At 48.6% G+C, this 25,529-nt stretch overlaps 1 long non-coding RNA gene and 1 pseudogene across 2 annotated transcripts; both read right to left on the reverse strand.

Moving 5' to 3' along the window:
• Positions 1-5,511: 5,511 nt before the first annotated feature.
• LOC307108806 lies at positions 5,512-7,844 on the reverse strand. Its single transcript, XR_013814346.1, has 3 exons — positions 7,785-7,844; positions 6,097-6,169; positions 5,512-5,633 (listed from the first exon to the last, which is right to left on the reverse strand). It is a non-coding gene; the product is annotated as an uncharacterized lncRNA (long non-coding RNA).
• Positions 7,845-13,427: 5,583 nt separating this feature from the next.
• Positions 13,428-18,003, reverse strand: LOC307110143 (RNA transcription, translation and transport factor protein-like; annotated as a pseudogene). The gene is made up of 3 exons: positions 17,947-18,003; positions 14,827-15,395; positions 13,428-13,452 (listed from the first exon to the last, which is right to left on the reverse strand). The product of its transcript is annotated as an RNA transcription, translation and transport factor protein-like (transcript).
• Between the last annotated feature and the right edge of the window lie 7,526 nt (positions 18,004-25,529).

Below are 25,529 nucleotides of genomic sequence, written 5' to 3' on the forward strand. Positions count from 1 at the left end.
ATGTAGGGACAGGCCAGCCTACAGACAGGGATGGGCGCAGGGACCCATCCTGCTCACGAGGCGTCTGTTGCCCACACCTCTGTGGCCTCTTCTCCTGACACCTTCGAGGAGGACTCCTTGGTATCTTCATGAGGCCTTTCCTACCCTCTCCCCACCCCTGCCTCCCACTTGGATGCCCGGAGGCTGTGTTCCCGTGGTCAGAGCTGAGCCCAGGATGTGGCACCACAGAACCTCGCTTTGTGTCCCAAACAGAACCTGTCATTGGGCCTGAGGACTACTCCTCACCTGTGCCGCGCCGGCACGGCCAAGGGTGACCCTGAGTGGGGGCGGCTAAAAGGCTTAGAAAAGACAGACAAGAGAATGAAAGCTGCGTCTCGGTAGGACGCTGCTTCTCTGAGAGACAGCGATGATGCCCACAAGCCGTGTCTTTATTTTATAGCAGATGCCACGAGGCAAAGTAAGGGCGTGGTCAAGATGTTTACAACATTCTCGTGGGTTTCGATCCTACTCAATTACATGCACCTGAACTCTATCAAGCCCCCATTACTCGGGCACGTGGGGCCACGTGTTCGGACCATAGGTTCAAGCGTACAACTACAGCTGTTGGCTATAATTGTGTTGGGAGGGCCCTGCCCTCCAAGCTGGGACTTGCACGTGGCCATGAGAGGACTGTGCCCTCTCATCAGTCCAAGGCTTGAACCTGTGCAAACACTGTAGCTGCTCCTCACACTCACCTTCTAGTTTCTGTCAGGGATGGACACCCTCATGTACATTGTGCCCAAGAGAGCCAGACCCCTGAGGCCACCTGCCTCCCTCTTTCCCCTGACAATCACTCGTGTCCCAAGGCCATCCCTTCATCTCTGAAATAGACCCTCCCCGCCCACTGCCCTTGACTGGGTTCAGGCCTCCTTTTCTCTTACCTGCATCTCCAGACTTGCAACCCCAGTGGCCTCTCAGCCTCTCACCCATCTCCCCACTGCAGCCCAATCTCCCCACAGCAGCCGGAGACACTTTTGAGCACATAGTTCTGATCACACGCTTCCTGTCCTCAAACCCTTCTAGGCTCCATAGCACCCTCAAGGGAAAGCCCACGCTCCTCAGCCTGCTGCTCAAGACCCTTCTTCATGTTCCTGCTGTGAGCCCCGTGACCCAGCCAACCCCACAGGAGGCAGATTTCTGGGCTCCCGCCTCCGAGCTTCAATCCCCAGCCCCCTCTGCCCAAGGCTCTCTTCTCCTTCTCCCTCTGATCTGCCTGGCAAATACCTACCCATTCGTCAAGGATCACATCCCCTAAAGATTTTCCTACAAGGTTCCCCCTCCTCCACTCTGCTCCTGTACCCGGTCAAACCTTGATCTGAACCCCTGTGACACCGAGCATACAGCCTCCTGCCCAGCTTGGGAGCCCCTTAGCCCAGGGAACAGATCTTGGGCTCAGGGAAAAGGGTGAAAGGAAGTCAGAGATGATGGGGAAAGGAAGGAATTTATTTCAGGTGTCAGTTCAATGCCTCCTTCTCCGGGAAGGCCCACAGATGGCTGCATCTCCCTATCATGGCTACCCATGCCCCTTGCTTGCATCTCTGCTGGTGCAGTCACAGTTACTGGTGTTCACACAGGGTCTGGAATGTCAGCTGAACTCACAGCTGATCACTTAGGACACACCTTGTTTTACACATGGGGAGATGAGGCGCTGCTGAGCATCACTTCACCAGATGGGAGCAGAGCCAGGATTTAAACTCCATCCATCTGACCCCCAAACCCTTGCTCTTTCCTTGCTCCCACTGCCTGATGTTGACACCTCTGGATCCCAGGTGCATGTCATTGTGAAGGGGCCACAGCAAGACTGGGAGCGGGGCAGGCTGGGGGTGAGTAGGGTGGGGGAAGGGTGTGAGGAGGAAGGCAGTAGGGACAGCCTTGGGCTCTGACCCCTTTCTCTCTCCTTTGTCCCGTCCCAGATCACTCTAGCTCAGCCAGGAGAGACTGACTGGTCATGAATGGAGCCCTCATCACAGCTCTCCTCATGACTCCAGGTAATCGGGCCTCTCGGTCTTGAGTCCCAGCTCTGGGACTTGTGCGTCCCCACACTGTGCCTCGGCTTCCTCCTCTGTGAAGGGGAAATACTATCAATGTTACACCATAGGGCTGTGTGGGACTTAAACGAGTTTATATGAGTAAATCACTCAGAACCGTGCCTGGTGTGTAGTAAGCGCTCAAAAACAAACTTGTGATTGTTATTATGATTGTTACCTGTTTGTCCATCTTGCCCACCAGACTGAACTCCAGAGAGCTGTGTTTTCGGGGTCCCTCTGTACCCCAGTGCCCAGCCCTGTGCCTGGCCCAGCAGGGGCTTCAGTGCACACCCCTGTGAGTGAGGAGAGCCGGTTGGTCATGTGGAGGAACTTGCTCAAGGCCACACAGGCACATCAGCCTGCAGGCCCTGCTTCTCCCTGCTGGGCTCACCTGGGGCATGTTGGCCCACATGACCTTAATAGAAAGGGCTCCTTGAGACCCCTCCAAACCCAAGTGTGGCTTGAAGGGGAAAACGCCATCCAGGTGTTAGAGGACCCGTGGCCGGTGGTGTCCTGCCGTGTGAAGCTGGCGTCCCACGTTACCCACTTGCAGTGCTGCAGGGAGAGAATGGGGGGCTGGGGAGAAGGAGCTGACCCCTGCACGTCTGCTTTCTGTCACCCTGTGTCTGGCGCATCAGGCGCGTTTACATTCCCGAGTAGTCCAGACAACGGCAGCTGATAAGGACGTCTCTGGTCTGGGAGCCTCTGCAGTGGCGTTATCTCCCTAGATAGAGCTGGCTGGCCCTGTCTGAACAGGGAGGGCGGCCTGGGTTTCTGAGAATCCATGCTCAGGTGTGGCTGAGCCCACCTGGCTCTGGTGTGGTTCCCTCTCCCCCTCACCCCTAGCTCCTGCCTGCGGTGCTCTCCATCCCTCCCCTGTGCCCCCTCCGCATTCACCTTTCACTGGATCTGCCAGAGCCTGTCCAGTCCCACTCCTCTTATTCCCACGTCTCAGGTCAATCTGAGAGCAATCTGGGGCCCCACCTGGCCTGCACAGAGCTAGGCTTCTCACACTCAGTGTCCACCAGACCCATCACTCCCCAGGCTCCCTGAAACCCAGTCCTCCCCTCTCCCTTGACTAAGTCAGAGGCTGGGCCACATCTTTGACCTCTTTCTTTCCTTCCAGTTTCACCTCCCTGCATCCACCTAGGAAGTACTCACTATGTGCCAGGCACTTTACTTCACGAATCCCCAGACTCCTGAGAGGCACTATCAGAACTCCCATTTGTCACAGAGGAAACTGAGAAGCGACAGAGCTGGGCTTTGAACCAGGGCTGTGCAGCTTGGCCTGGAAGGCTCAGCACTGGACAGAGGGCTGACTCCAGGTTATGCCTGTGGGAGTGGGAGTGGGACACAGGGAGGAGCTTATCCCTACCTGGCTGGGTGACTCAGAGGGCTGTGGGGGAAGGAGGGCTGTTCCTGCTACCTGGAATTATGTACCAAAAACTAAGTGCTTAAAGACATTTGTTTTGTTCTCAAATCTGCATTTGGGCAGGGCTCAGAGGGGATAGTTCATTCTCTTCCACTTGACACTACCTGGGGTGGTTTGCAGTTTGGGAACTAAAATTATTTAAAGAGTTGTTCATGCACATGTCCAGAGGTTGAAGCTGACTATTGGCTGTTGGCCAAAGCACCTACTGTGGTCTCTCCTTATGGCTTGGGCTTCCTCACAATATGGCTGCTGGAATCCAGAGATAGACAGAGACAGAGGGACAGGTAGACAGGCGGAAGCTGTATCACCTTTATAGATTTAGCCTGGAAAGTTGCGTAATGTCACGTCGGCCACATTCTGTTCATTGAAGCAGTCACAAAGTTCTGCACAAGTTCACAGGTAGGAGTGATAGACTCATCTCTTGGTGAAGAATGACAAGGTTTCAGTATGTGGACCTGAAAATACTCCTGAGGCCATTTTTTGAAAATATGCCCTATCACAGGGCCCCCCTCTCCTGACCTCTCATCAGTAGTTCCACTTCCATGACCTGGCAAGACACTTCCAGAGGCTCAACCAACACTGCCCCTCCCACCCCAACTTTGGAAGCATGGTACTAAGTGGTGGGAGGGGGAGAGACAGTGAATGGCTATTTACTGAGTCCCTCTTACATGCCAGGTCCTACCCTGGATGTGGCGAGCTGGCACAGCCATGGCATACTCAGCCTCAGGAAGTGAGGCTTATGTGCCGCGCTAGCTCAGCCAGGTTTGGTGAGCCTGAGAGGGGGCGGTGAAGGATTGAGAAAAGACAAGAGAATAAAAGCTGGGTCTGGGTGGGACGCTGTCCTCTCTAATGGAAAGCTAGTGACAGCACCATGGACTACAAGCCGTGTCTATTTTATAGCCAGATTCCACGAGGCAAAGTAAGGGCATGGTCGAGATGTTTACAACATTCTCATGGGTTTCAAATCTACTCAATTACATGCACCTGAACTCTATCAAGCCCACACCACTCAGGCACGTGGGGCCATGTGTTCGGACCATAGGTTCAAGCTTACAACTATAGCTGTTGGCTATAATTTTTCTGGGAGGGCTTTGCCCTTCAAGCTGGGACTTGCACATGGCAATGAGAAGGCTGTGCCCTCTCATTAGTCCAAGCTTGAACCTGTCCAAACACTGTAGCCACTCTCCACACTTGGACACTTCCATGCCTTGTTTCATTCAGTCCCCACCATGATCCTACATAATGGACAATGAGGCCCCTATGATGTGGGTGAGGAAACTGAGACCGAGAGACATAAAGTCTTACCAAGGCCACAAGGAGTCACCAGAGAGGCTAGGATCTGAAGCCAATGTGGTTCTACAGATCCTGCTCTTACCTCTGCACCAGCTGGCCCCAGGGTCAAAATAAGGAAGGATGAGGTATTAACAACATGGACCTTGGATCAGAATAATTTGGGTTCTGACTGAAGCTCCTTGACCTTAGGCAGGCCACAGGAATCTTGATTTTCATGTCTGTCTAATGGGACATCACAGACTTTAAGAAACAAACCGATGAAATAAGATAATCTCTGTTACAAGGTTGGCACAGCCTCTAGCGTGTCACATTTGGTACCCAGACCACCAGTCTTCCCTGGACAGGATCTGCTCATCTGTGAGGCAGAGCAAGTCCCTGGGCCTTTTGCCACTCACCAAGGGGGAGCCCCGGTCTCCTATTGGCTATATTTAGGCTTGTGTGGGCAACCACAGAACCACATGTGGGGTTACCACGGGATGGCCAAGCCTGGAAGAATAAAAAGAGTGCTTCCAATGACAGGGGGTGGGCATGTGAGGTCAGGATGGGCCCAGTCTTTCCCAGCATCTCCAGATTGACTTCACACAAAGTCAGAAAGCCTCTCCCGGTCTCAATTTCTGCACCTGTATAATGGGGGTAATTGTAAGCACAATAGCCCACATTTGGGGCTGCTTACAGTGAGCCAGCTTCGAATGGAACACCTCCAGGTGTTGATTCATGTGACCTCACATGAAGAGGCCGTGAGAGTAGCTGATGGGGTAGAAGTTGCTCACGTAGAAGAGGAGGCAGGAGTGGAGCCAGGACCAGTCCTTTTCTCTGTTCTGCTTCCAGCTTTTCCAAACAGACTGGAAGAAGTTCATGAGAATTAGCTGAGATTATGGATGTGGGTATGTTTTTCAAACTACAAACTAGAATGTAAACTGAAAAGGCCCAGGAGCAGTGTAGGCTCAGAGCTTAGAACTATATTCCATGGAGACCCCTCCTGTCCCTCCCCAACCCCAGCCTTCAGCAGCAGCATTTCCCACTTATTCATCTGCTTTCCATGGAAGGATACTTAAGATTTTATTTTGGCTCTACTACCAAAAAAAAAAAAAAAAAAGTTGGGAAACCACTGAGGCGTGGACCAAAGACTGGAGGTGGCAGTGACATTCTGCAGGGCACACAGTGAGGTCAGAGGTCCCTGATGTCCCAAGCCCTCCACAGCCTGGTCCACAGCAGTGGACTTGGGGTGTCCACGCAATTCTCAGAGGAGCCCAAGCCTCAGGCCACCCTGCTTCCTCACTCACACGGGGCTTCAGATGTTCTTACTTTTCAGGTCCAGGAAGCCATGTTCCTGGAAGAACCACCAGCCACTGTAGGACTCAGAAGCCCTGTCATTCCCCTAGAGAAAAATAAAGGGCAAGAAGGATGTGCTTCTGTGTGTATATGCCTGCAACCATATGCATCATCCACACCACACATATTTGTATGTGCACATACACGCTTCACACACAGACTGATATGCACACATTTGTAGATCTCCATGCACATGTGTCCACAGGCACCTTACATACATCTCATACCATATTCTTACATTAAGATGCACCTACAGAGCACACACACACCTTACACCAACATGCACACATATTCTATACACTCATGGATTAACATAAATGCACAACATGTATTTATGCAAAAAGCTTAAATAAATGCATATTTACACTTATCCAAATATGTACACTTCCACAGATAAACAGGGACATATACTCAATGTACTTGCATTATGAAAGCTTATATACAAATGGATGTATACACACATGCCTATACAAACATAGGTATGCATATATACTTCATTTACACATTTCCATACATAATAGCAATTAACACGGTCCATAGGTATCTGCATATTCATAACAAAACTGCACATCACAGCTGTCCACACTTGCATGTGGAAACATGTGCACACGCCTGTGCATGCACACAAGCTCAGCAATGCTGCACGTTGCCAGGACACACTGCCTTTTCCGGCTCCATTGTTGCTGAACAATCCTGCAAAGGTGCAGAAGCACAAACACCTCATTCTGCTTCACCTGAAAACCCCCAGCCCCTGGGTGTGTGGGAGGGTGAACCAGACGTCCTCCCTGCAGGGGGGACAGTGGAAAGTATGACCCAAGTTGACTTTTGCAATAAGAGCAAAGGTGAGGGGTTTTTCCACCCTGTTGCCTCCAACCCTTGAGGACATTCAGGTCTAACATCAGTCTACTACACAATTGACTACCAACGCCTGATCCCACTGTGTGCCAGGCGCTGGGCCAAGGTTAGGGGCAAAGAGGGCAGCTGGACCTGGGCCTGCCCACGGGACTCACAGTCAGGAGGGGGGGGGGCGGTGAAGGATGGATCAGTGAGAGGCTCTTGCTCAAGTTTCTAAAAATATATTCACTTGATGACCAATTTGCCAAGTGATTAATCTTCAAACAACTGATATGCCAAACATACCAAATTTATCAATTTACTGTTAATTTTTTCTTCCAGTTCAAAAGTATACCGCAATTTTATTGAATGGATTGGAATTTGTTTTCATTTTGTCTTCGTAACAGCTTTTTAAGGAATTCTAGATTGTCAAAAGCTAAGGGTTGGGGTGGTTTAGTTTAATAAAGGCACTTAATATTTTTAACTGGAGAAAGACTTCCTGAGGACATCCATCAGGAGCAGGGCATTCTGGGAGTCCTGCCGCATGACAGGCTTTCTGGACTGTTGACCCCAGGTGCCATGTGACCTGTACCTGAGGCTGACTTGTGATTTTGGCCTTGTCCCTTCTTCTCTCTGGGCCTCAGATTCCTCACGGACAAAGAGCTCATGTTCAGGGCCTTGCTGACATTTAATGAGCCCCCCTGGAACTTTCCGTGACCTCAGTCTCCAAGTGTGGCCAGGGGCTGGGCCATGGGCATTGGAGAGGGCGCTGACTCTGTTGGGGGCAGCCCTGTTCAGAAATCAAAGTTGTAGCAGCCAACACTCACCCATATTGTGTTGGTGTCTCTCTCTGAACTGTGACATTTCTGGGTCCTGTTCCCAGGCTCAGGCAGAGGGGCCCTGCATGCTCTGAGGGGGGAGCATGGGGCTGCAGAGGGTGGGGCCCAGCTAACTTTCCTTTCCTGGTAACACGCTTGCTAACCTCATTTCCTTTTTCTGAAGGGAAATGCCATTGACATCACACAACTGGATTGTCAGCGAGGCCAGATGAGAACTCATGATCTTGAAGGCAAAAAGGATGCATGCATGGGCTGGGCACAAATCTGTCCGGTGATAGATTTGGGGAACTTCTGATTTGAGGCTCCTACCCCTTGCTTCTGAGGTCGTACCCATCCGTCAGAAAGAGACAAAGACATGCCCTGGGGTCCACAGCCAGACAGCAGAGCAGGGGCAGAACCCAGGCCCCTGCCTCCCAGTCAGGGCTCTCCATGAAGGGGCGTAACTTGATCCTCCAACCCTGTCTGAATAATGGCACCAACATCCACCAAACTGCCCAGAAACTGACCCCATCATGGTTGCCTCTCTCACCAGCACTTCCACACTCAGCTGCCCATCTCCTTCAGTCTCCCGCACGGCATGCTCCAACTCTGGCCTCCTCTTCTCTCTCCAGAACCCCTGCCCAGGTTCTGCTGAGGTCTCCTCACACCCATCCAGATCTCTGCCTCCAACCTGTCCAGCTGCCTGGGTGACATTGCTACAACACAGAGCCTTTAGGGGCTCCTGGCTGGGCAATCGAGGCCCTCAAAGATACTCCTCATCTTATTCTCAGCCACCACCCTGACATGCCCCTTTGTTCACTCAATGCAGAGATTTTGCCCTCCCCAGATGTGAAACTTTCTTGCACTTGCTCTTCCCTCTCCTGAAAACTCCTACCTCTATATGTACATTCCTACCTAAATTCACTCCCAAACAAGGCCTCCTCACTACCTCAGAGGGAACTGGTCTCTTTGGTTGATATGTCTAAGTCCTCCTTCCTACCTCCTTGGGAGCAACAACAACATTCTATTGTGGAAATTTTCAAGCATACAAAAACAGAAAACAAAAAAACCCAGGACAGTACAAAGAACCTTGCATATTCCTCCCCCAGCTTCAACCTTCACAGACGGAAGCCACTCTTGTCTCATTTACATCCCCCAACTTCTCCCTCACTGGGTTATTTGGAGCAACTCCAAAACATTCAAATCATGAATATTGTTGTATGTATTTCTAAAAGATAAAGGCATGACTGGAATACCATTATCATACTTATATTTTAATAACATTTTTTATCATCAAATATCCAGTAATGTTGAAATTGCTCCATAATTATCTCATAGATGGTCTTTTTAAAGTTGGTTTGTTCAAAATGAAGATCCAAATAAGATTCATACATTTCACTTGGTTGTTAGCTCTTTTATATCTCTTTCATTCTATAAGTTTCTCCTTCTCTTTTTATCCCACTTACTCATTGAATAAACCGTGTTATTTGTTCCCTGTACTATTCCACATTCTGGCTTCTCCTACTGTGTCTCCCATGGTGTTGTTTGACATAGTCTTTGGTCCCTTGCCTTTCCTAGAAATTAGTAGTTAGATCTGATTAAATTCAGATTCAAAGTGTTGGCAAGAATACGTTATAAGAGGTGTGTGTACTTTCCTCAAAAGGCCCCCAAGGCTTAGTTGTCTGATTTTTGCACTTTTAGAAGCTTTTGAAAACCATTACCTAGATCCACTATTTTGTCGGAGATTTTCAACATAATAATATTTTAATTTTATCACTCCTTCTTCATTTATAGCTGGAATCAGCTATTTCTCCAAGGAGGTATTTAGATACCACCAAACTGAATGCTAGGTGTGCTCAGTGCTATTTGAAAAGCATTTGGGCTTTTCAATGTACAGATCTGGGAAATACTTTCTTTAAAAAATACATGTACATATGTCAGGAGTTCATAGTGATATTTTAAATAAAAGCTAAGATATAGGGATTTTACTTAAGTTCTTTGATTTTATATTTGTATCTCTTTTCTCTAATACTGAAAATCTTGCTTCCTAACAATGATAACTGATTTGTTTCCTCAGACTTTCTCTAAACCTCAGAATAACAATACCAGTAGTATTTCTAAACATATATGATGACTGAAAACATTTTACTATTTATTTGCAGTTCTTTTTGTCTTTAGAATTTATATCCTACGAGCGATGTGCAGTCCAGTCACCAGGTTTCTAAATCACTCCAAATAACTCCACTCTGCATGGTGAAGCCATGAAGTCAATAAACAGATTGAATTATTTAATTTTGCTTTTGCTTTTTTTGGGATTGCTCCTGACTTTTATTTGGGTTTAACTTTGTTTTATTTTTATGTAAAGCATTTACCTGGTTCTAAAATTAATCTACAAAACAAGGTATATTCAGAGAAGTCTAGCTTCTATCCCTATTCCCCTTACCCTATTTCCTCCCTTCTCCAATAGATAACAATTTTAAAGTTTTATTTTTTATATTTTAACTGACTTCTTAACATTAAAGAAAATATGTATTCCCTTTCTTTAATAAATGATAGTGCACTATATATTTTTTTATTCCACTTTGCTTTTTTATATAACATTGTACCCTGGAAATGATGTCATCACAGCATCTATATATACTTTTCCTTCTCTTTTCTATCTGCAAAGTCATCCCTTGTGTGGGCAACTAATCCCCATTGACGGACATTTGGGTGGTTTCTAGTTTTTTTTTTTACTATTACAGATGGTGCTTCCATGAATAGCTTTATGCATACATCTTGTTTTATTTTTGCAGATCAGATTCAGAGAAGTGGGATAGCTGGATCAAAGGGTAAACACATACGTCATTTTCTAGAATTTACCAAATTTCCCTCCACAATTTTGTATTCCCATCAAACAATGTACAAGAGGGCCTGTTTTCCCACAGTCTTGCCAATAGAGTGCATTGTTAAATTTTGGGGTTTCTGCCAAACTGATAGATGAGATATGGTATTGTAGCTCAGTTTTAATTGGGATTTCTCTGGTTTCAAACAAGGTTAAACATCTTCTTATTTGTTTAGATTCTGATTAACTTTTGGATCCATAGTCCTCAGCTGGCACAGATGAGTCCTTAGGGAAGATTTCTAGAATGAAGGAAGGAACAGATGAACAAGAAAATTGAGTCTTGAAAAGGATGACTGACTTGTTCAAGGCCACATGTCCAGTTGTCAACAGAGTTGGAACTAGAATTGTTCTTTCTCACTGTTGTCTAATTTTTTCCAACTATAAAATAAACAAGTTCATAGTAGACTTTTTCTTTTTTTAATACCTAGTATAGATTTTATGGTTTGGGTTTCTTTTTTAAAAAAAAATCTTTATTGTTGAGAGTATTACAGATGTCCCCTCTCTTCCCCCCCCCCCTCATTATGCCCCTCCACCCAGTTCCCACCCCACCCACAGATCATCACCACCCTATTGTTTGTGTCCATGGGTAATGCATATATGCACATGTTCTTTGGTTAATCTCTTCTCTCCCCCTCCCCTTCCCTCTGAGATTTGTCAATCTGTTACATTTCTATGTTTTCTGCCTCTGGGTCTATTTTATTCATCAGTTTATTTGCTCATTAGATTCCTTGTTCGTTTATTTTGATTTTTAGATTCAATTGTTGATAGCTATGTACTTATTGACATTTTATTGTTCATAATTATTCTTCTTCCCGAAGCCCCAGGCCTGGCCTGGTTCTCAGAGTCTGTTGTCTTTAGTAGAGATACATTCACACCCAAGTCAGATTGGCAGAGGGACTCAGTTGGGTGGGATGGAACCCATGAAGAATCAGATTCTCCTATCATTTGCCCCTGTGGTCTTTGCCTTCACAGGGCTATGGACAGACAACTTGGAACCAACAAGAGGAAACTGCACAGGAGCAAGGTCACATCTGGTGAAGGGTGCTGGCAGGCAGTGATGCTGAGTGGATATTATCCCTGCTTTGGAAGCCCTCTTCATCCAGTGAAGCAGACAGCTGGCATCAGACCCTCCCATCCTAAGAAAGGTTCCATGATAAACTCAGACACAGCGCCATTCACAGAAGGAGGGACCTGGGAAAGCTGACAGATGGGAGGAGGCATCAATTGAGTTAGTAGTAAGGAATATAGGTCTTTTATGACAGCTGATGTTGGGCAGTGGCCAGTCATGAGGGCCCCTTAAGCGAGGTTACGGATCCTGGATCTTGTCCTATAGGTGGTGAAGCAGGTGAGACGGAATCGGCTTGGTATTAAGGACAAGCCTCTGGCTGCTGTGTCGGGAGCAGGATTGCAGATGGGAATTGGACAGACTTTTAGAATGAGGCCAACACCCAGGCAGGAGACCATGAAGCCCGAATCAGAGCAGCAGTCATAGGGATGGAAAAGGAGGATCAAGACAAGAGACACCAAGAATCAGTCCCTAATCAGCGCAGAAAAGGTCATGTCAATTTATGACCTTCTTGTCGTATATGGGAAGAGTCCTGGGCTGGGAGTCAAGGTACCTGGGTTCTAGTCCCAGCTCCATAAGACCCAGGGCAAGCCTTTTGCCTACACTGGGCCTCAGTTTCCATTTTAGTACACCAAGAAGGTTGTACTAGATCATCTTCAAGGGCCCTTATGTTCTAAAACCTGTAATCTTAAGACTGCAAAGTGGCTAAGGCCTATGTGGGGAGGGAAGGGGGAAAAACAGGCTGAGCAAAGAATGCATCTGGGGCTGGGGCCTCAAAAGTCCAGGCTCTCTGTCTCCCTGCCCCATCAATCTTGCAGCATTAATGTCAGTGGGGTTGCCTGGGCCCAGGCCAGAGACCAGTTGTGGAAAGGGAGGAATTGTCTGGTTCAAGAAACACAGGAAAGAATGCAGAGCTTCCAAAAAGCTGTGAACAAGTCATCAGCTCTGGCCTGGTGCCCAGAGGTTTCGCAACTGTCCTCCCAGCTTGAATATCAAGAGTGGGCCAACGTGGGGAGGGCACCCCATCCCCCTCTGTGCATCAGAAACTGAAAGATAGCAAGGGGCACTGAAGACACCGTTGGCTGCAAGTAAGAGAACACCCTGGCTCCAATGTCTAAATACAACAAGGAACCGAATCGTCTCCCACCACTGCCTGTCCAGAGTGAGTGTCTCCAGCACCTCCAGCAGGCCCTGCTGTCGTCGGGAACACAGACTTTTCTATTTCTCTCTTGTCTGCAGCTGGTTCCCTTGTGGCCCCATGATGGCTGTCTCTCTCCTCAGGAATGGAAGTCGGCTGCCAGTCAGTGGCAATGGGAGCTACAGGCTTCCAGGCGAACAACTGGCGGGAGAGTGCCAGAGAGGACTTCTCTCCCAACCCCAGGCTGTAAGCCTTTTTCTTTGGTTCAAATAGGATGACTTGAGTATTTCTAACCAATAACAGCCTCTGAGGGGATGCCACGTGCTGACTCACTAAGACCCCGTGTTAAACCTGGGGATAGGGAGGCTGAGCAGCATTGGGATCCTCTGAGGAAGGAAGAGGTGAACAGATGCTGGATGAGCAACCAGCACATCCACATGACCATGAGCCTCCATCTCCCATCAGCTCATTGGATCCCCACCCAGCCCAGGCTCAGCGGGACAGCTGTCATCTCTAAATGACCACTGAGGTCGCTGAGGCAGAACGTGGAGTGGCCTGCTTGGGTCACACAGTAGGTAAGTGGCAGAGCCTGAATTGAGAAAAATAAAAAACACAGCAGACAGACTGAGCAGGCCTCAAGCTGCCAGCCCTCCAGTCAAGCTCCTCCCTCAGGCAGGGGACCTTCTGTTTCCTCTGGGCTTGCACAGTGCCTGCCTGCTAGCGGCCCTCTGTCTAGAGTCACCTGGCAGTGGTGGATGGCCATCTCCCTCTGCAGCCTGAACATGCACTCATTCACTCATCCAATGAGGCTGTCCAAGAGCTTCAAGATAAAGGCCAGGGGTGTGGGTTCAAATCCTGACTTTGAGCTTCTGTGTCCTCCTCTGTGAGATGGAACCATGAATCCCACCTTTACCTCTGCCCCCCCCACCCCCCCCACCCGTTTTCTCAAACTTTATTAAAGAAAAAGCAATGATGGTAAATCTCTAAAACACAGTCAATTTTCTGGGATTCTTCCCTTGAAAATGTGATGTTTGATTTTGAAACACATACCAGGGTGTGCATGGTTCCCAGCTGTACTAAATAGGCGAGAGGCTGAAATCCTGAAAGGTTCATCTTCCAACGTTCCCCATTCTGTGGCCTGTCTTTGGGTCAGCAATAATTGCCTGAACAGCTACTATGGCTTCATTAATTATTGTCTGTAGCTCTCTGAGCTCTTCTATCTGCAGCAATCACAGAATTTGAGCAGCTTCATTAAGAACTCATCTCCTGTATCTATCTTTTTGTTCAAGTTTATAATGTTCTTTATTATCCATAAATGAGTGAGATCATGTGGTATTTTTCTTTCATTGACTGACTTATTTCACTTAACATAATGTTCTCCAATTCCTCCCAGGTTGCTGCAAATGATGAGAATTCCTTCTTTTTTATGGCAGCATAGTATTCCATTGTGTAGATGTACCACAGTTTTCTGATCCAGTCATCTGCTGACGGGCACCTAGGCTGTTTCCAAATCTTAGCTATGGTGAATTGCGCTGCTATGAACATAGGGGTGCATATATCCTTTCTAATTGGTGTTTCTAGTTTCTTCGGATATATTCCCAGGAGTGGGATTACTGGATCAAATGGGAGTTCCATTTTCAGTTTTTTGAGGAAACTCCATACTGTTCTCCACAGTGGCTGCACCAGTCTGCAATCCCACCAGCAGTGCACGAGGGTTCCTTTTTCTCCGCATCCTCGCCAACACTTGTCGTTTTCAAACAGACTGTCAAATTACAAGGGGAAGGTTAGGGAGAGGTGGGGGAGATAAGAGATCAATCAAAGGACTTGTATGCATGCATATAAGCATAACCAATGGATGCAAAACTCTGGGGGGTGGGGGCATATATGGGAGTGGGGTGTGGGGAGGGCAATGGTAAGATATGTACACATATAATACCTTAATAAAAAAAAAAAAAAAAAGAACTCATCTCCTGTGTCCAAACCAAGAATATGCTTGTCTAAAGTAACAGGCAATCCCTCTTTTGCTTGATTTGCTTTAGCAACTGCATCCTGTGTCAGGCGCTCCTGGACCCTTAATGCAAATTGCCTTAAGCATTACCAGGTAATCATCATGATGCTGAATCTGAAGAAGGTTAACCAAAGCCATTGCACCAGCCTTAAAATCAGGATTATTAACAACCAAATTGACCAATGGCTCTGTATTTTTAGCTGCATTGTCAGCATTTTTTGTATGATCAGATACCGAGTCCTTGTATTTTTCAGCGTTATCTCCATATTCAAGTCCAACGGCTAAACCAAGAAGCCAGTCAATTGCTTCTTGTCGATCTTGAATCTTGAAAGGACAGCTAACATCTGTGACATACTTTTCAAGAACTTGGGCCAGTCACTGCTGTGGATGTTTCTGAAATTACCTCTGTCTTCAACCTTGTAGTGTCTGAGTTTCTGGTCTTCAAGCCAAACAATAAAGTTTCTAAATTCTGTTTCATCTTTGCAGTCGAAGCCGGCTGGATTGTGGTAATCGAGGGCCATTAGCTTGTGTCAGAACATGGTCCTGGCTTCCCGCTCCGTCCCCTGGGCTTCGGCAGGGAGAGGAGAGGCGAGGGGAGGCTGGCTCCCGGTGACGGGCAAGAGGGCCCCACCTTTACCTCTTGATATAACTGTTGGGGTTCAAATGAAATGAGGAGGTGGACCTTTACTGATTGTGAAGTGCTATGGAGCCATCAGCTTTCCCTTCTCCTGGTGGGAAACGGTCATTCCATGAGCCTCATTGGCACCCGATGACATCAGGCCACAGGCAGCCAGAGGGATCAATGAAACAGCCAGATGGGGATCCATTCAGCTGCAAATGCATAGTTCAAATCCATCAGTTGACAGATGAGAAGATACGTCCTGAGAAGGGCAGTGACATGCTCAAGGTCCCACAAGACTAGAACCCAGTCCCCTGGTTCCCAGCCCTGTCCTCACGACACCAGGCCACAGGGGTCAACTGAGGTCCACTGCGGGCCTGAGGGTGGGTGCAGCGGCAACACCACCCGTGCCCGCCTGCACGTCCCCACGTTTCTCGGGGGCCATTCTTCAGGGGTTCACTGAGGCGAGGCCACACTTCCCCTCGAGCGGCTTCCTGTTTTGGCCAAACAATAACTCTCGCCGGGACCCGGTGCCAGCTGGCTGCAGCTGTTGCCAAGGCCTTGACTTCTTACATGCAAAGAGGGAGATCCTGGCCCCGGGGATCTGTTGCTGGCTTCCCTGGGTCATGAAGCCCACACTCAGATATGGCCTCTGGGCCCCACTGAATTCAGTCATCCTTTTGTGGACCGATTACACACATGGGAGCCCCTTCTGTTTGCCAGGCTTGGTCTGAGTACCCAAAACACAGACACACATTCTACGTTTATCCTCTGTCCATGAGGAAGAGGAGACTGTGCTAGGTACCAGTGATGCAGATATGAGTAAGATACACCCTGTGAACTCGCTGCCTGATTCATGGTCTGTCCTCCCAGTGCCTTTGGAGTTGCTTGTACATGCTCCTTAGTGCATCCAGCTCTTTCCTGAAGGAACATCTCAGGGCACATGGGGATAGGTACTAAAGGATGTGGATAAAAATGAAAAAGATGAAAATTTTTTATGGTGACTTTTTAAATAGGTGAGTGAATCAAGATTCAGATAGGTAAAGGGAGGGTATAGAGCTGACCCAGGTCCTCAAACTCCAAGCACTGCAGACCAAGATGCTGCAAAAGGCATCAAGTCCCATGTGAACATTGGGGTGCTGTGGGCGTGCCTATGTGTACATGGGGTGAGGCTGCCTGCTGCTGAATAAAATACATGGGAGTGACAATGGGAGGGAAATACTGAGTAGCTGGCCAGCTAGCCTGTTGTTATGTTCACTCTACAGATGAGGAAAAGGAAGACGTGACAAAACTCCTTGAACATCTGCAAAGCAGTGTAGCTGGCACTTGCACCCAGATACCACAGGGAGCTGCTGTTCTGTCTGCCCCAGGTCTGTCCTCTGTCCCCTCTGTGTCCTGGAAGGCTGACTTCTGTGAACCTTTCTGGTTGGTTCAGCCAACAAGAGGCTGTGGCAGGAGACCAGCAAGAGAGGAGAGGTCAAAGCATTTGGTCCCCCTGCTCCTCTCTGTGGGGCCACAGTGCTGGCAGCTGCTACATTCTGATGCTACGGCTCCAAGGGCCAGCCTGGCTCTGGAACGAGCACACCATTGCTGCCTCGGGAGCCTGCAGGCCTAGGAAGGTAACTGTGTTCTGCTGTTGCCAATGGCGTGCTCCTCCCCTTCTGTTGGTTCCCTGCACCGTGCCCCTCTTTTTATTCAGCCCGTCACCTTGAGTGGTTCTGTTTCCTGCCGGAATCCTAGCCAGGACTGAGCTGGACCCTCTCCCATCTTGCTGCCTTGCTCTCCATATCCACTGGGATGTCTCCCCACCCCATCCACTCCCGCCAGAGGTAGGGCTGTGACTTGGCAAAGTCCGCTTCCCCCTGGGCCTCCTGAATTGTTTGGGAGCTGGTACTGCTGTGAAGACCAATGAGAGGGAGGTTTCCAAAGTCTGGGACCGGGTGCCTCCACATCTCCCACCTCCTGGAACAGGCTGGACCTCCTGGGCCTAGGGCCTAGAGGAAGCACAGTGTCCTGCTTGGAAAGGGGGTGGTAGGCCTGGGGAGAGTAGTGGTCTGGACTCAGCTTGTCTGCTTCCACCTCCAAGCTGGGGGTGAAGAAGGTACTGGAGTCAGGGGAGGAGAAGCAGCCGAGGCTCTTCCTGCTGAGCTGCAGGACCCTGAGGTCACCCCAAGCAACCCTCTTGGTTCAGCAGCAGGAACAGGCCCTGAAATGAGGGACACGACTGAGGTCACTAGGTAGATGCCTCTGCTCCAAGCCCAACCACCCTCCTGATCACCACACACAGATCCCACATGCTCCAGAGACCTTTGTAATCCACGAGAGCTGATGCCCAACATGTCCCCTTCCTCCCTACTCTTCCCCATGTCCCCTCCATCAGGGAAAGACACCAGAAGCCTGGAGTCTGCCCTGACGCTCTCTCTCCCACCTCTCTCGGCCCCCAAACCCTGACTTACCCAGGTTCTCACCAAGTCCTGCAGTTCCACTTTCTGAACTGCCCGGGACTCTGTCATCTTCCCTCCAGGCCATCGCCACTTCCCTAGTCTGGGCCTCCAATCTACACTCAGTTATGACAATGGTCTCCTGGTTGATCGCTCTGACCCTAGTATTGCTCTGGCCAATCCATCCTCCATTCAGCAGCCCACGTGGCCCTTCAGAAATACAAATCCAAGCATGTCTCTGCTATGTTTAAATGGAGCCCAAACTCGCCAACCTCTGAGATATGCCCAGGCCTCCTTCTCCAACTTCACCTCTAAAGCAAGACCCTATTCAATGGTCCATAACCCATTCGGCTTTGCTGGCCTCTTCATGTTTGGCTCTGAGTCCATTCAGAATGGCCTCCTTGGGAAGGGTTCCTCCTCATTCCCACTAGGGCCTGCATTGCTCTCTTAGCATGGGTTCCTCCAAAAGCAGCATGACAAGGCCTTGGTGCAAGTAGTTTACTGAGGAGGTGATCCCAGTAAGGGGACAAGGGAGTGGGTAGGGTGAGTCATGGAAAAAAGAAAAGCCCATGCCAGGGTGTCTCTACAGCAGGTGGGAGACAGGGTCTTACATCCCACCAGGACCCTGCAAGCCTGCACACACCCACTTGCAGGATGGGAGACTAGAAGTCTATCTGCTGACTCCCGCCCATCCGGTGAGGGCCTTTACACCTCTCGGCTGCATTGCCCACCCAACCAAGCTCTTGTGATGCCGAAGAGCCTGCAGCCCATGCAGGAACTCATGGCTCAAGCTTGGGGTAAAACCCTGGTCATGGGAAGTGATCTGTGGTGAAATCAGATGTGAGTCAATGGATGTGACAATGGCTTATGAGGCGGCGGCACGGAAACATTCCTTAATCCACCAGTACATGAGGTGCCCCAAGCTACTGAAGAGGAGCCTGTGGTCAGAGTGCCCCTGAGGGGCTCTGGAAGGAGCTTTGCTGTCAGATTTTCTGAGTTCACATCCCGCTTCGGTTGGTACCTACGGGGGGACCTCGAAGAAGACACGTCACCCTTGGCCCACCGTGTGACACTCGGCAGTAAAAGAGGGACAATAATTTCTACCATACAAGATGTTTCTGAGAATCAAATGTGCCCTCAGAAATGAATACATATGGAAGTCTGATGCCAAATGCAATGTTATGTCTGCTTCATTCTTCCCTCACAAAGCTGCTGCTCGAGTCTCCTTCTCGCTCTGCTCCCTCGGGCAGGATTGCCTCATCTCCTCCATGCTGTGAGGTTTAGCCCATGTGACCCAGGAGCCCTGGCCTCCTGCGGGCAGTGCTGGTTTGACCTTGTCCTGGCTTTGGGCCAGCACACCTGCACTCCCCTCCCCTCCTCCACTGTATAGAGCAGAGGTAGCTTTCGCAGGAACACAGAAGATTGGACAGTGCATACCACACAGAGATAGCTTATCTTTTTAAATCCCGTGAGCCGCTTCTACGTTCTCCCCAGATCCCTCTTCTGACCCAGCTGCCTTCCTCACACGGGTGACTTTAGCTTGAGCCGGCGCCTCCAGTTCTAGCCTTCCATGCTCATCCGTGTCCTTTGGGTTCTGGCCTCTACGCACCCGCTGTCGGTTGAACTTTGTACTTCCCCTGCCCAAACCGAAAAAGAAAATTCATATGTTGAAGTCCAAACCACCAGCACCTCAGAGTATGACCTGATTTGGAAATGGGGTGGTGGCAGATGTTAATTAGTTAAGAGGAGATCAGACTGAAGTAGCGGGGGGACCCCTAATCCAACATGACTGGTGCCCTAATAAAAAGGGGCACTTACACAGAGACATATACACAGGAACAACTCCCTGTGAAGACTGGAATTGTGTTGCACAAGCCAGGGAACCACTGGAGCTAGGAGAGAGGCCAAGAACAGACCCTTCCCTCACACCTTCGGAGGGAGTACAGCCATCCCGACACCTTGACCTTGAACTTCCAGCCTCCAGAATGAAGACAATCTATCTCTGTATTTTTTAAGCTCTCCACCTCTGCCTCAGTTTGTGGTATTTTGTTCTGGCAGCCCTAGCAAACTAATATACCACCTACAGAAGCAACTTTTTAAACTTGTTGCTGCAAATATCATTTTTCTAACCTTCCCTTCTAATGCAACCTTTGTGTCCTTGTTTATGTGTGTGTATTTCTTCACTCTCTGATGGACTGTGAACCCCAAAAGGCCCGTGTCACTCTCATTGCTATCTCTTCAGGGCCTGGCACAGCACCTAGCCCAGTGGTCGGCAAACTGCGGCTCGCGAGCCACATGCGGCTCTTGAGCCGTGGTTTGCCGCTCTGGTGACTAATGAGTTTGCCGACCACTGACCTAGACTCTCGATTCCAATAATTACAGGCTATTGTTGTTCCTTGTGATTAAGCCCCTATCCCAGTGGTCAGCAAACTCACTAGTCAACAGAGCGGCAAACCGAGGCTCGCGAGCCGCATGTGGCTCGAGAGCCAGTTTGCCGGCCACTGACCTAGCCCATAGGAGCCACTCAGCAGAGGTTTGCGGAAGACTTCTTAAAAGAGGTCACGGTGATGCTTGCCTCTGAAGGGTGGTCCAGGTCTGAGCAGGCAGAGCTGGCAGGGGAAGGCCTTCCGGGGCGGAGAGCTGCGTGGACAAAGGCAGCTAGGCCAGAAAGGGCAATGCGGGGGTAAGGGAGCACCCACGGTTGGCTAGGGTGTGGGGTAGGGGTAGGGGCAGAGGCAGGGTGGGACCCGAGGGTGGGGAAGCAGGAATGTTGTCAGTGTTTCAGGGAACCTATTTACCTGGGAGGCAGGGGGGCAGTGTGGAGCCACGAGAAGGAAACAGAACAACAGGTTCTGGGAAGATTCTTCAGCCACAGAACCGCCTGAAGACAGGGAGGCCAAGAAGCCTGTGGCGGAGGCCACAATCCAGGTTCGAGCTGAACCCTCAGGGGCATGAGGATGGAGAGATGAGAGGCATTTAGGAGGAAGGAACGCCAGCCTGGGGACTGAGCTGGAGGTATTTTCCCCTTTGAGGTGCCGGCCTCCAAGCTCCTCCTCCTCCTGAAGATGCCACACTGAGAATTTCCATGATGTCTGCAGTGACATATAAGTCCTCCCGCCCCCAGCCCTCTCTGACAGCTGTCAGTCTCGGTGAAAGAGCAAAAAACAAAACAAAACAAAACAAAAAACAACACAAAACAAAAAAACGAAAAAGAGCCCCAGGTTACGGAGGTTTCTGGTCACAATTCAAAAATGTCAGTTCATGGAAGCAGATGACTTTTCACCTTTTTTAATATCTTTTCTTTTCACTCACAAATCATATAAATTGACCGTATAAAAACTCCAAAAATACAGTGTCATTGGATCTCATGACTAGGAAGTGAAAATTGCATTCAGTAAAAAAATGACCCTAGATAATCCCTTTGGTGGGAGGACCTGAGATATTAGGAATTCAAAAGACAAAGATTCCATTGTGTAATATTCTTAACCTTTTGATGTTGACCTCCTTCTCCCTGGCGCACCGAAGGCCAGGGTCTAGTTTAAGTGGGTAAGAGGGCAGAGTTTGGAGGTGGTGGGTGACTGGATTAAATGCTTGCTGGGTAAAGGCCACTCTATGCATAAGTCAAAGGAGAAAGTAAAATCCCCTGATATCCTCCCAACTCTATTTTTAGGTGAATATCCTCCTTCCAGTGTATCCCCCCACCCCACCACCACCAAATGCATGTTAAAAGCTATTCTCGGTGGAGTATGAAGCACTCCTGATGTGGTGATCTGAGAAAGACCCCACTTCTGTGGTATTTCTGTCAAAAAAGGCAGAACCTGGCAGAGGAAATATCAGACAAACTCAGGTTGAAAACCAGTTTACCAAACCGGCCCAGACTCATCTAAAGTGTCAATGTCATACAAGACAAGGAGAGATTAGGCACCGTCCCCAACAAAAGAAGACTGGAGACATGATCCTGGAGTGGATCCTGGATCAGAGGGAAAATTGCTGTAAAGGACACTCTTGAAGCATTTCAACAATGAAATTTGGATCTGGCCTGAGGACTAGATAATAACAATGTTATTTCCTGAACTGATAACTCTACTATGGTGTGTGAGAGAATGTCTTTTTTCCCCCTTAGGAAATACATGTTGAAATAGTTGGGTAATGATGCAACATATTCTCAAATGGTTTTGGGGAAAAGTATGTGTATCTAGAGACAGAAGGTGACAACACAAAATGTTAACAATTGCTAACAGTTGGTGAGTCTGGGTGAAGGATATATGGGAGTTATTGTACTATTTTAACAATTCTTCTGACAGTTTGAAATTATTTCAAAACTAGAAGTTTAAAAAAAAATCCAGCTGAATTCAAAGAAAACTTCAGTCTCTGGAAAGTATATTTGCAAAAGACATATCTAATAAAGGACTGCTCTCACATTGATGTTTCTCTCTCTCCCCCTCCCTCCCTCCCTATCTTCTTCTTACTCTCTCTAAAAATAATAATAATAAAATAAATAAATGGGAAAAGTATCCTTAGGTGAGGATTAACAACAACAACAAAACCTTTAGTCTCCTACCATACTCCTATGAAATGGATGAAAAACAACAATATCAATACCAAGTGTTGGTGAGGACGAGGAGCAACTAGAACTCTTGTACTTTGCTGATGGGAATTAAAAAATGGAGCAATCGCTTTGGACAACAGTTTGGCAGTGTCTTTGAAAGTTAAACGTGCACCTGCCACAAGACCCAACACTCCCATTCCCAGGTATTGACCCAAGACTTATGTCAACGCCAAAACTTACATGTGGACGTTTTAGCAGTTTTATTTAGAATTCCAGCCAAAAAACAACTCAGATGTTTTTTTCAGTAGGTGAATGTTTAACAAGCTGTGGTACATCCACTCCATGGACTACTACTCAGTAATAGGAAGGAATCAATACTGTCAAGTGCATTACACTAAGGGAAAGAGCCCAGACTGAAAAGTCTACCTGCTGTGGGATTTCAGTCACATGGCATTCTGAGAAAGGAGAGCGTATGGCAGAAAAACAGAGTGCTAAGGACTGGGGACAGACAACGGCGTTGACAATAGAGGTTGCACAAGAGAGCTTTGCAGGTGATGGAAACGTTTTACATCTTGACTGTGGCGGTGGGTACATGGCTGAATGTGTTTATCAAAACACAGAACTGTACCTGAGGGGGGACTTTACCAAGTGGAAATTACATCTCAGTTACACAAACAAACCGAGTTTCTCAGAGCTTCTCTTCCCCTGCGGCTCTCAGCCAGACGCAGTGCGGAAGCCTGTGGCAGGGACAGCAAGGATTGCTTGTCCACGTCTTTGATGGGTCTGCGTCCACGTCTTTGATGGAGGCTCAGGGTTCAGCGGGGCTCGGGGAAGGTAAAGGAAAGTGACAGGTCTGTTTGGAGCGGAATCATCGTACCCTGGCATCAGACACCTCTGGGTGGCAGATGCCCAAACTCCGGCCCTTGCTCTCATGAGGCAGACATTTTTGGGGGTTGTGCAGCCTTCTTTGCGGTCTCATCCTGCTGGTTCCTGGGCTCAGGGGACACACCCCTGGCTCACCACCTGTGCCTGCCCCCTCCCCTCCAACGGAGAAGTGCTTCCGTAGGCAGAAGGCAGGCGTCTTGGACAGGGATCGTTTGGGATGGCTCCTGCCCAGCGACCTGGCACTGTGTCCAACTGGTCCTCCTTTGGAAACATTCTTTCCTTTTGCTGCCAAGCTCGCTCTGGAAGCACAGGACGCTCCCACAGCCACCCCACCCCACCCCACCTCGGCTCTCACCAGGGCAGCTCCCGCCATCCTCGCATTTTCAGGTCTTTCCATGGGAGAGGTGGGCTCAGGCTCTGTGCCCTCTAAGCGCCAGGTCCCTGGGCTTGAGCCGCGTAGGGTGACGCGCAGCGCTTGGTCATCTCTCCCCATGGAAAGCCTCAGCACCCATCGTCCTTGGCCAGGTCAGCGCCTGCTTGAGGCTGGAGGCAGGTGACGGGGTGAGGATGTCACAACCGCTGCGGGGGTCCTGCCGCGTTGCCTCTGGTGCTGCTTTTGAGGCTCTGGGGGAGAGTAGCAATCCCGAGACAGGAAAAGTCCCCTCTAACATCCTATTCCACATAACTAACATAATTGCAGCACAACGGGGATCTTTCACATATTTTATAACCTACCTTTTCACTTCCTATTATGTTTGGGGCATCTTGTCACTAAGTACATCTCTACATTCATGCTATTTTAAACGACTGGTCATATTCCTTTGTGTGGATGTGCTATGATTTACTATCAAACCCTGATACCGTTTTCAGTTGTTTCTAATTTTAGATTATTCATAATACTAGTCGTGCTATAATTGGGCTGAGTCAAGTGAAGCGGGTGACGCTTTGGCTGCAGAGTCCTTCACGTCCTCAGGACCCTTCCAAATGCCCAGGAAGGGTCTAGCAATTTTATATTCACCATCTTGTCTTCTTTTTGTCATTGGGGCCCTCTCAATTGTGTAAGCTTCAGGACCCACAAAAGCTGGCTGTGCCCTTGGCTGTGATAAACAGCCTCACACTCAATTTTCCTATGGCTACATCTTTATTTCCTAGAAACAGAATTGCTGGGTTAAAGCAAATGCACATTTTTAAGATTCTTGGAACACACGGCCCCCAAGAGCCCTCCAGAAACAGTGATCTAATTTGCACATCCATCCTGCCCTAACTGAGAACACCCAAGACTGGGGAGGTTTCTATGGGATTGTGTTTCTCTGTTATTGTGGTTCTGTTGTAGCTGCCATTAGCACCTCCTCCTAATAACAGGGGTCTTGACCTGAAATCCATGGGACCCCTGGGTAGGATTCTTGGCGTCTGTGAACTTGGATGAGAAAAAAATAACATCTTTATCTTCATCATTAGCCTGCAATTAAAATGTAATAGCTCTTCCCATCATGAATGTAGGCCACAAATTCCTGTGGTGTTACCTGTCCCTGTGACTTTAGCAGCCCCATTGCTGACAGGAATCTCAGGTGTTTTTCATGCCTTGTTATAGCTGTTGCAGATCTCTCAGAATATTGTTCGTGATCATCAGTGCTTCAAAATTACAATAATTACTAGACCTGCCCCTAGGTCTCATTATTTAATGTGTCAATAAAAAACATGTATTACCAAGTCACAATTATGTTTTAAAATGTTTTTTATAATTGCTGTCAATATAACTGTCTTCCTTTGTAACCATGTGTACTGTTTGTTTTATAAGTTTGAAAACCTCATTCTGAGAAGGGGCCCCTCGGCTTCTTCGGACTGCCAGCGGGTCCATGGCACAATAAAGGTCAGAACCCTGTATGTATGGGACTCTTCATTCACATGTTTTTGAAACTTGTGCATGATATAGAAGGAAAGGAATTAAACTGTCATGACCCCTGCCTGAGCCAGGCCCGGTGTCAGGTGCTGGGGTACAGGAGACAGAATGCCCCTCTCTCCTTGAGAAGCTCACAGCCTCGGTGGGAGATGCAATTTCATATCTCCTGCCACTCGTTGTCCTGTGGGCTGGGGGCCCAGGTTTTTAGATTTTCCAGAATTTTAAGAAAAAATCAGAAATCCAGATTTTATATGTTCCCAGATA

This window comes from Cnephaeus nilssonii, assembly GCF_951640355.1.
Source record: "Cnephaeus nilssonii genome assembly, chromosome: 13".
NCBI lineage: Eukaryota > Metazoa > Chordata > Mammalia > Chiroptera > Vespertilionidae > Cnephaeus > Cnephaeus nilssonii.